The following is a 9,071-nucleotide window of genomic DNA, read 5'->3' as shown; positions in this document are numbered from 1 at the left end:
GGGGTGGGTGCGGGGTGTCCCCTCCCAAGAGGTCAGGGCACTTAGAAACTCCCTGCCAGGGGGTACCTGGGGGGGTCAGTTGGTTAAGCAGCCGACTCTTGATTTTGGCTCAGGTTGTGATCTCTGGGTCCTGGGATTGAGCCCCGAGTCAGACTCCATGCTCAGTGGGGAGTCAGCCTGAGGATTCTCTCTCTCTCTCTCTCTCTCTCTCTCTCAATTCCTCTGCCCCTCCCCCTGCCTCTCTCTAAAAGGAAGGAAGGAAGGAAGGAAGGAAGGAAGGAAGGAAGGAAGGAAGGAAGGAAGGAAAGAGAGAGAGAAAGAAAGAAAGGAGAAAGAAAGAAAGAAAGAAAGAAAGAAAGAAAGAAAGAAAGAAAGCAAGAAAGAAAGGCAGTCCCTGCAGGCCCCCATGCAGCCTGCATGCTCCAAACGTCTACCTCTTTTCAACTAGTGAGCTGCGGGGTGAGCCCAGGCCTGGAGAAGGCAGGCAAGCCCAGCAAGCAGGCCCCTGGCGGTGTCCCGGAAGCCTGCTTCCGAGTGTCCTACTCAACCCCTATCAGAGGGGCAAGCATGGGGATGGCCGGTGTAGGGTGGGTAAGGGACTTACAGGTGCTGCCCCTTTGTCCACACCAGCTGACCCCTGGGGCGTCCCTCCCGTGTTTCGGTGACCTTGCTCTCCTCTGGCACTTTCCATCACAGACAATGGCAGTCAGGAGGCCCCCCAAGAGGGCTGAGAGGCCTCCACTTGCAGAGCCAGTGCTGAGAGCCTCTTTGCCCACCCTCCAGCCAGCCGCATCCATGCACATCTCTCTCTCTCTCTCTCTCTCTCTCTAACCCCCCCTTCCCACCGCCTTCCCCAAGAACTCACCAAGACTGCACCTCCCTCTGAACTTCAGAAACCCCTCTTCCCCACAGCCCGCTCCCCACCTCCCCATGTGAATGCTCAGGGCTGCAGCTCCTTCCTCCCCACACGTCTCCTGCCCCCTGCCTCCTCTTCCCTGGGCACCTGAGAGCTCACATTGATCCCCATCACTCTTCTCCTGCAGGAAACAAACCCACCCCCACTCTGCAACGAAAGCTCCAGGAAAGAACTTCGAGGAAATGTGGTGCAATCCCCAGTAACACCAAAGAAACAAATTTTAGGATTCTAAGAAAGAGATTTTTATTTTTCCACTTCCCACTGCTGGTCTGTGCTTATCAGAAGAGCTGTTGGGTTGGCTTTTTTTTTTACTCTGTGTTGTCCTAGTGATTTTCCAGAATGGATGTTCACACCCCTCTGTGTGTACAAGCTGAAACACTGTCCGAGTAATAACATCTCCTGTCGATAGCATGCCTGAGCATTGGTGGGCTTCTTTGGCATTCAGAATCTTAGCTGACCTGCACCTGACACGGTCCGGTGGTTTTATTAGTGACAGATGAGGGCATGGAGGCCCAGAGTCAGTACCGTCCTTAGAGCCTTGGGGCCAAGGGGACCCCTGCCTCGTGGGGCCTGCGCTTCTTACTGCTCCCTTCTGCATTTTTCTAAGTCACCTGCCAGGGCTGGAACCGACCTCACCAGCAGGGAAGGGGTGGAGGAGCATCCTGGCATCTGGCTGGGGTACTTCAGTCCTGGACAGCGTCCCGTGTGGGGCCTGGCCTCTGTTTCCCCCCTCTGGGTGCTATCCAACCTTCTAGCTGGCACATGGGGTTGACCAGCTGCCCCAAGGAGTTCCAGGCCTGAGTCTATGGGATTATTCTGGGGCTCCATGGCCAGCTTAGTATTTCTCTTGCAGGCTGATGGAAGGTGCTGATGTGTTGGTTTTGGGGTGACTCCCATTCATGTCGGACACTAAACTAGTGGAGGACTCCAGGCTACTGATGGTCCACTGCCAGCCCTTGGGCTTGAGCTGTGTGGGGACCACGCGTTGGCTTTTGCCTGAGCACATTCCGACTGGTGCCATCTCTGGTCTACAGCATCACCTGTCAGAGGGTCCTGCCCAGGGCTACCCCACTTCCTCCAAGGGCTTTCCAGATGGTTCATTGCCCCACACACCCATGGTCCTTCTAATGCCCCTGATCAATACTCTGAACCCGTGCTCCTCCAGGTGAGTCATAGACCATGCTGCCGAGGGACAGCCCCTCCTTGTGTGAAAGGGACCTCTCTTCTTGTTCTACCCATGGCTCCTCGGCCATTGTCCCTGTCGGTGGCAGTGTGCAGGAGGCAGAGGTGCGGTCAGCGGTGAAAGAGATGGAGCCCAAATCCTTCAGGAGACACTGACAGAGATGAGATGGCTCTGTCCGGGTTGTGAAGTTCAGAATGGCAAAATCAACACGAGCAGAAAACAAGCTGTCATTCATCGTTTTGTGCCTCCTCTGGCAGATGTCGGCATGAGTATCATTCACAGAGCAGAGTGACAACCTCTGAGAGAGTCCTGGAGCCAGGACCACTGGGGAGGGGAGTCAAGTGGGTGATGCACCATCACGGGTCCTCATGGGACCGGTCTTGAGTAGAAGGTCCTGGGCGACTGCAGAGGAGAAAGGTCTCAGTGCAGACAGGAGCCACGGCCTTGCGGGTGAGAACAGTGTCACTGCCTTTTTCTTGCTGTTGGAGGCATGAAACTCCCCAGGATCGGTGCATTCGACAAGAAACACAGAGGGCTGGTTCCTGGATCTGAACAGGAAGCGAGAGCCCCCAGAATCTTCATGCACAACCGGCTGGCAGATACGTTAGCAACTCTTCTCTATCATTATTCTAAATCTCCATCGATAAACCACTGTACCTCTCGTAGGCCCACGGATCTGCAACGTGTCTTTTAATGACATTGTTTCTATTGGCAGCCGGGCTGCCCCTGTACTCTGCTGGGACTGAAGCCCTGTCCCAGTGCCCCAGGGGGATTCTAGTCGCAAATTCCCTGCTCCTTAAGACACTGGATTTGAAATGCATCCTCCCCACCAGAGAAGCAGGACTTGCCTTTATCTGATGACATGTTGTCATCCAACAGTGATTCTGTTCCTGCTGTGGGATATCCAACCGTGAGATGCAGGGTCACCACTCTGAACTCAGTGGTTGGGGTGGAGGCTGCAGGTACATGTGAGTGGGATGGGGGCCCAGCAGCCCGGACTTGAGCAGGAAGAGACGTGTCCAGTGTGCAGCCTGGAGATCCAGGGGGGCTTCCGGCAGCAGGTGGCTTGAACTGCATTCAGAGGATGAGGGGAGTGGAGTGAGATACAGGCATGGGAGAGGTGAATGAGGGGGAAACTGAACAGTGACCCCAACGACCTCCACGTCCCAGGCCCAGAATCTGATTGTGACCTTATACGGCAGAGGCCTCCTGCAGATGACCCAGGTGGGCCCCAAGTCATCACGAGGATCTGTATAAGAGGGAGGCAGAGATGGGAGCAGTTAGAAGGTGGAGGAAGGGGCCCCAAGCCAAGGAGGACAGGCCACCACTAGAAGCTGAAAAGGCCAGGAAACTGATTCTCCCCTGGAGTCCCCAGGAGGAACCAGCCTTGTCAACCCTTGGCTCTATCCAATGAAACCAATTTCAGGCTTGTGGCCTCCAGAAAAGGAAGACAATACATTTGTGTTTTTTCAATTTTTTTTAAGGATGTTATTTATTTATTTGAGATGGAGAGAGTAAGTGAGCTGGGGGGAGGAGGAGGAGGGGCAGAGGAAGGAGGAGAAGCAGACTCCCCACTGAGCAGGGAGCCCAATGTGGGGCTCCATCCCAGGACCCCAGGATCATGACCTGAGCCCAAGGCAGATGCTCAACCGACTGGGCCACCCAGGTGCCCCTGTGTTGTTTTTAAATTTTTGATAATTCATTACAGCAGCCACAGGAGACCAACTCACAAGAGAACCCAGATCTGGGGTGAAGACTGGACCCAGCTGTGTGGGCTCTCCCTTGCTTCCAGGGTCTTTCGGGCAGCCCCACCCCCCCTCCATCCCCAACCTCTGCCTTCACAAAGTGAAGGTCCCTTCCATCTCCACATGGCCCTCTCTGGACTTGGACCACCCTCTAGGGCTTTCTCCAGGGGAGCTCCCCTGGCTGCCCTCTGTATTACAAATGTGGGAACTCTTTCCCAGTTTGGGCTCCGGTTTTCTTGTCCTCCGACTGCTCAGTCCCTGTTACAAAGCTCTCTACCTCTGCTTGCTCCTTCCACCACTGACCTCGTTGTCACCTCAAGGGCCCTTCTGCCTCCTGAGTTGGTCTGACTCCGTCAAAGCTCACTGTGCAACTGCCCGGACTTAGCCAAGTCTGCCCAAGACTGCCCAGCCCGACCCTGGGGAGAGAGCTCAGCTCAGCTACACAGTGTGAGGGGATTGTCCACATGGGACCATGCTCCCCTCTGACACCACCTCCAAGTCCAGGGGTTCCCCAAACCATTCTCAGTTTTGATTATTCATTAAGAAGAACGCCCTGGAAGCTGTTATGCTCATGGTAGTGGTCTCCTATGGGGAAAGGATATAGATGGAAACCAGTCAAGGGAAGGGACGTGTGGGGCAGTCCAGAAGAGTTCCAAACCCGAAGCTTCCATTGTATTCCCAGCATCTTACCTTCCTGGCGTCTGGGTGACAATAAGCACAGAGTATTGCCAATCTGGAAGCTCAACCGAGTTTGGGTGTCAGGACTTCCTGCTGGGGCTTCGTTCCGCAGCCAATACCCATGATTGAACTCCGTCTCCAGCAGCCCCCACCTGCAGGTTGGGCTGATGCCTCTTGGTCCCAGAGGCTCACCGTGAGCCACCTCTTGAACCTCATAAACTGCTGGGGGTGGGTGCTCTGAGGGAAACCCCCCAAGAATAATAAAGACACTCCTGTCATTCTCAGGAAACTCCTAGGGTTTAGGGATAATCTCCCAGAAGCTGGGGACAAAAGCCAGAACTCTCTTCAGGGAAGGCCAAATGTTTTACTACACAATGACCTTGGGCCACTCAACCTCTCCAGATGGGGCTTCCTCATCTATCAAAACCACGGATCAGATCCAATCAACAGGATGGTTCTTGCAGTTCCGGAATGCCACCATCCTGTGGGCCTTTGGCCCCCACGCTCTTTATTCAATCACAATGGATCCCTCAGAGCTGTCCCTTTATCAGCGCGATGGAGCTATTCCCCTGAAGTGAGCTCCACCTCCAGTTCCTGCCCACCCCGACCCCCACAATCTGCTTGGAGCTGGGGGCAGTTAGGGACTCAGATACCTCACTGCCTGCCTCCTTTGCCAGATAACTTACCACCATGCTAACAACTGAGAGAGACCCTCTATTGTCATACCTCTTGATCTGGAGAGCTGCTTGATTAGCTCTTCCTTTGTTCCTGATGTTACTCCATTTCATTCATAACAACAAGCTTTCTCCTTAAAAAAAAAAAAAGATTTTGATGAGACAGATGGATTTTAAACATTTTAATCAATATATACTTGAGCTATTCCTTAGTTATTCCCTGTTCACTATCCACTCAAAAGCAATTCAATCACATTATACTCTAATTCTTTATTCGGTTAAAGACCATAACAAATTTGTGCTCTGGCCATGCATCTGTTCTCACCACTGCTTTGCATAAACTTGTATGTCCTGACGTGCATTTTCCTGCAGATTACCCCAGTTAGACCCAGGATCAATCTGGGAACCTGTTACATGGAAGGGGCAGCTTCTAAGAAGGTCCGTGGCCACTCGGATCCTAATAAAAAATGTTTGATGTCTCTCAGCTAAAGATACCCTGCAAGAACGAAAACCTGTGTATGCATCCTGCGTAGCTCGGGGTGGAAATGAACCACTACTTCCCTTCCTAGAACTCTGCAGCCATCCCCATCTCCCCTCGGAGGGTGGGCGTGCTCACCTACAAAGCCAGAGGGGTGGAGGACAAGGTGAAGGTCTTCCCTGGCTCCCAGATCCTTGAATCAGAACCTCACTGGGCAATGAAGGAAGTCCGGGCAGACAGGTCTGGTTCAAACCTTACGTCAAATCTGACCGGCTGTGTGAACCTGAGTAAGTTATTTAGCCTCTCTGAGATCTACTTCCCTAATGAGACAGCTCTCTCTTTCTCTCTGTTTCTCTCTCTTTCAAAGAGGGTCATAATCCCTGGCTTGCAGAGGTTTTCTGGGAAGCAGCCAGGATGGATGTGAAACGTCCAGAGCATCATTGGCCCCAACTAAACAGCAGCAGTCATTACAATCACTGTAAGGACTCTGAGCTCTTTTAACTCTGCAGTTAAAGGGGGACGTTTTATTTTATTTTTTTAAAAGATTTTATTCATGTATTCATGAGAGATACACAGAGAGAGGCAGAGACACAGGCAGAGGGAGTAGCAGGCTCCACGCAGGGAGCCCGACATGGGACTCGATCCCGGGTCTCTGGGATCATGCCCTGGGCCGCAGGTGGTGCCAAACCGCTGCGCCACCAGGGCTGCCCAAGGGGGACGTTTTAAAAGTTCAAAGCCATTTCAGGTAAATCAGGTACATTCACACTGCCACTGTCTCCCAGAGCGAATTACTTGCCCTGAAAGGGGTGATCAAGGGCAGCCTGGGTGGCTCAGCGCTGTGTGGAGTCTGCTTCTCTCTCTGCCTGTGTCTCTCATGAATAAATAAATAAAATCTTAAAAAAAAAAAAGAAAGGGGTGATCGATAAAGATTATTAGCCTGCGGGGGTGATAAGTTTCAAAGCGTGGCAAAAGCACGTCTGATCTTAATTAAGTGCCCTTTATCTTCACGCAGAAGGAAGGAGTTTCTGGGTGTGCAGAGGTGGGGTACATTGCAAGGGGGAAACAGCCTGGAAGCTTCCTGCAGGTTAGGATCGCGGTGGGGACTATAAGTGGGAAAAGACACCCCTGGGGCCAGCTTCTTCCTCCCAAGGCCCCCATATTTGGAGCCTCCTTCCTGCGGGATGGGGGACTGTTTTAGGCGCCGTGAAAGCCTTCGCTCACAAGGTGTGCAGTGGGGAAGCCTGCATGTCACCTGTCGCCTGGGACCCCAAGATGATGGGCTCTGAGCTCCCGTGCAGAGCACCAGTGGATGGAGGTCTCTTGTTGGGAGCAGCTTGTTCATTCAGGACCTCGCTGGGCAGTGAGCCCGGGAGACAGATCTGAGCTCGGGAGGCCTTTCCTCGGGGTCCGGGTCCTGCCTCCCCCAACGCCCACTCTGTGACTTCAGGACAGGCCCCCAACTTCTCTCTGTGACTCAGTTCAGTCATCTGTCAAATGGCCCAATGAGCATATTTGCACCTCCTGCCCCTGAGAGGCTGTCAGAGAGGATGACAGCTGTGACAGCGCCGAGAGCAGACAGGATGAGTTGGTACTGCTGTTCTCACACATCTACTGGTCTCCCCCGACCCCACAGGGAAAAAAATAAAAAACCTTCCTGGCCAGGAATGCACTGAGGAAAAGGTGATGCTGCGGAAGATCCAGGAACCATGGAAGTTTCACTGTGGAAGGCAAAGAGGATGCTTCAGGGTCACCACATCCGTGGTCCCCATTCCTGCCCCCATCCCCAGGGTCTGGGGTCCCAGCCTCCCCAGTGTGCCTCTCCCTGGCCCCCCTCCTCGGCCCCCTGGCTGGGGCCTCCCCCACCTGCCCAGCCTGAGCCTCTCCTCTCTGCCAGACTGGCCACCCTTGGCCTCACCTTGGCCCTAACACCCTGTAGCCCTGAACTGTCGCTGAGCTGCATGTGCAGCCATGGACTCCTGCCACCTCCTCTGGCCAGGCCTCACCAGCAGGCACCTCGGGCTTGCATGACAGTCCTGGTTCCCTGCCTCCAAACTTCCCCTCCAAAGCCACCCTGGCCTGGTTGTTTAGGGCAAAGCCCCGGTGGGCAGGGACCTGGCTCCTCCCCAGCCCCCAGATGCAGCCCATCCCGGGGCTGGCCGGACCATCTCCAGGTTTCTGGGCACCAGCTCCTGCTCAAGCCTCCGGGGAGAGGTCCCCTGGGCACCCTGTGCCAGTCGGCCCATCTCCCCTCCCCCGACACACATCAGTCCTCGGTGGGGAGGCCCCAGGGACACTGACTGCCCTCTGCTTGCACCCACACCCTTGAGGGTAGAGGCGAACCCAGGCGGGAGCCTGGTGCATCAAATGCTTTCCACTACAGCTTATTGGATGGACCCTGTCCCGTCAGACCCACCCAGCCCTCGGTCACCTCCCCCTGCTCCCCGCTAGCTCCCTGAGGCCAGCCTCAAAATTGTCTGCTCACTCCGTGCCCTCTGCCTCTCACGCTTTCTGTAACACGCCATTGGCTCCACTGAGAGGCACTCCCCACCTCCTCCCTGGAGGCCTCCGGGAAGCTGCTGTCCATCCTTCTCACACTCGTCTTGTGCCTCCTTGTCATGCCCACTTGCGGCTCAGTCAGCCAAGCCGGGCTCTGTAACCCCGGCGGGGGGAGGGGGGCGCTCACTATCATCCAGGGATCGGGGAGGAGTGCCCCATGAAGTGTCATTTATTTTTTTAAATATTTTATTTATTGATTTATTTGAGGAAGAGAGAATGAAAGCACAGAGGAAAAGGGAGAAGCAGGCTCCCCACTGACCAGGGAGCCCAGTGTGGGACTCGATCCCAGGACCCCGGGATCATGACCTGAGCCAAAGGCAGACGCTTCACCTACTGAGCCATCCAGGCGCCCCTGGAAGTGTCATTTAATTTGAGATTTGAAATATGAGAAATTCTGAGCAAAAGGAGGAAAAGGCGCACAGGTGTTCCATGCTTGGGGGCCCAGCATGGAAGACACTGGGGCTGCAGAGCATGGGGTGGGGGACTCGGGGATGCGGGGAAAGGAGGAGCAGGGGGGCGGACAGCCAGGTGTGCTGGGAGAGAGGTGCTGGGAGAGGCCAAGGCCAATGCTGGGTCCTGCAAGCACCTAAGGCCCTGCGAGGAGCTGCCTTTCAAGTGGCCAAGAGACGGGGACAGGCTCTGACTTCTGAATCTAGGATTCAAAGATCCTGCAAGTCCAGATCACTCTGTGCACCTGGCTGTGATCCAACTCTATCCTGGCCCCACCCCTGCCACGCAGGAAGTGTCAGAGGAGCCTCAGGGAGCATTTACTGGATTGGAGGGTGTAGACGGGACTCCTGCAGTAGTTCCCAGGGACCCCCCGCCCCCCCCATTCCAAGCC

At 54.7% G+C, this 9,071-nt stretch overlaps 1 long non-coding RNA gene across 1 annotated transcript in view; it reads right to left on the bottom strand.

The window, feature by feature from the left end:
• Positions 1-1,134: 1,134 nt before the first annotated feature.
• Positions 1,135-9,071, bottom strand: part of LOC112934067 (uncharacterized) — a 68,668-nt gene continuing 60,731 nt past the window's right edge. Inside the window, exons 2-5 of the long non-coding RNA XR_011998012.1 lie at positions 5,249-5,330; positions 4,535-4,759; positions 2,948-3,170; positions 1,135-2,647 (exon numbers count right to left, since the gene is read on the bottom strand). This is a non-coding gene — a long non-coding RNA (uncharacterized lncRNA). The remainder of the gene's footprint in view (positions 2,648-2,947; positions 3,171-4,534; positions 4,760-5,248; positions 5,331-9,071) is intronic.

Source organism: Vulpes vulpes, chromosome 16 (genome assembly GCF_048418805.1).
Source record: "Vulpes vulpes isolate BD-2025 chromosome 16, VulVul3, whole genome shotgun sequence".
Lineage (NCBI taxonomy): Eukaryota > Metazoa > Chordata > Mammalia > Carnivora > Canidae > Vulpes > Vulpes vulpes.
The sequence above is the reverse complement of the archived record's forward strand: the minus strand, read 5'-3'. Positions and strand labels throughout refer to the sequence as shown.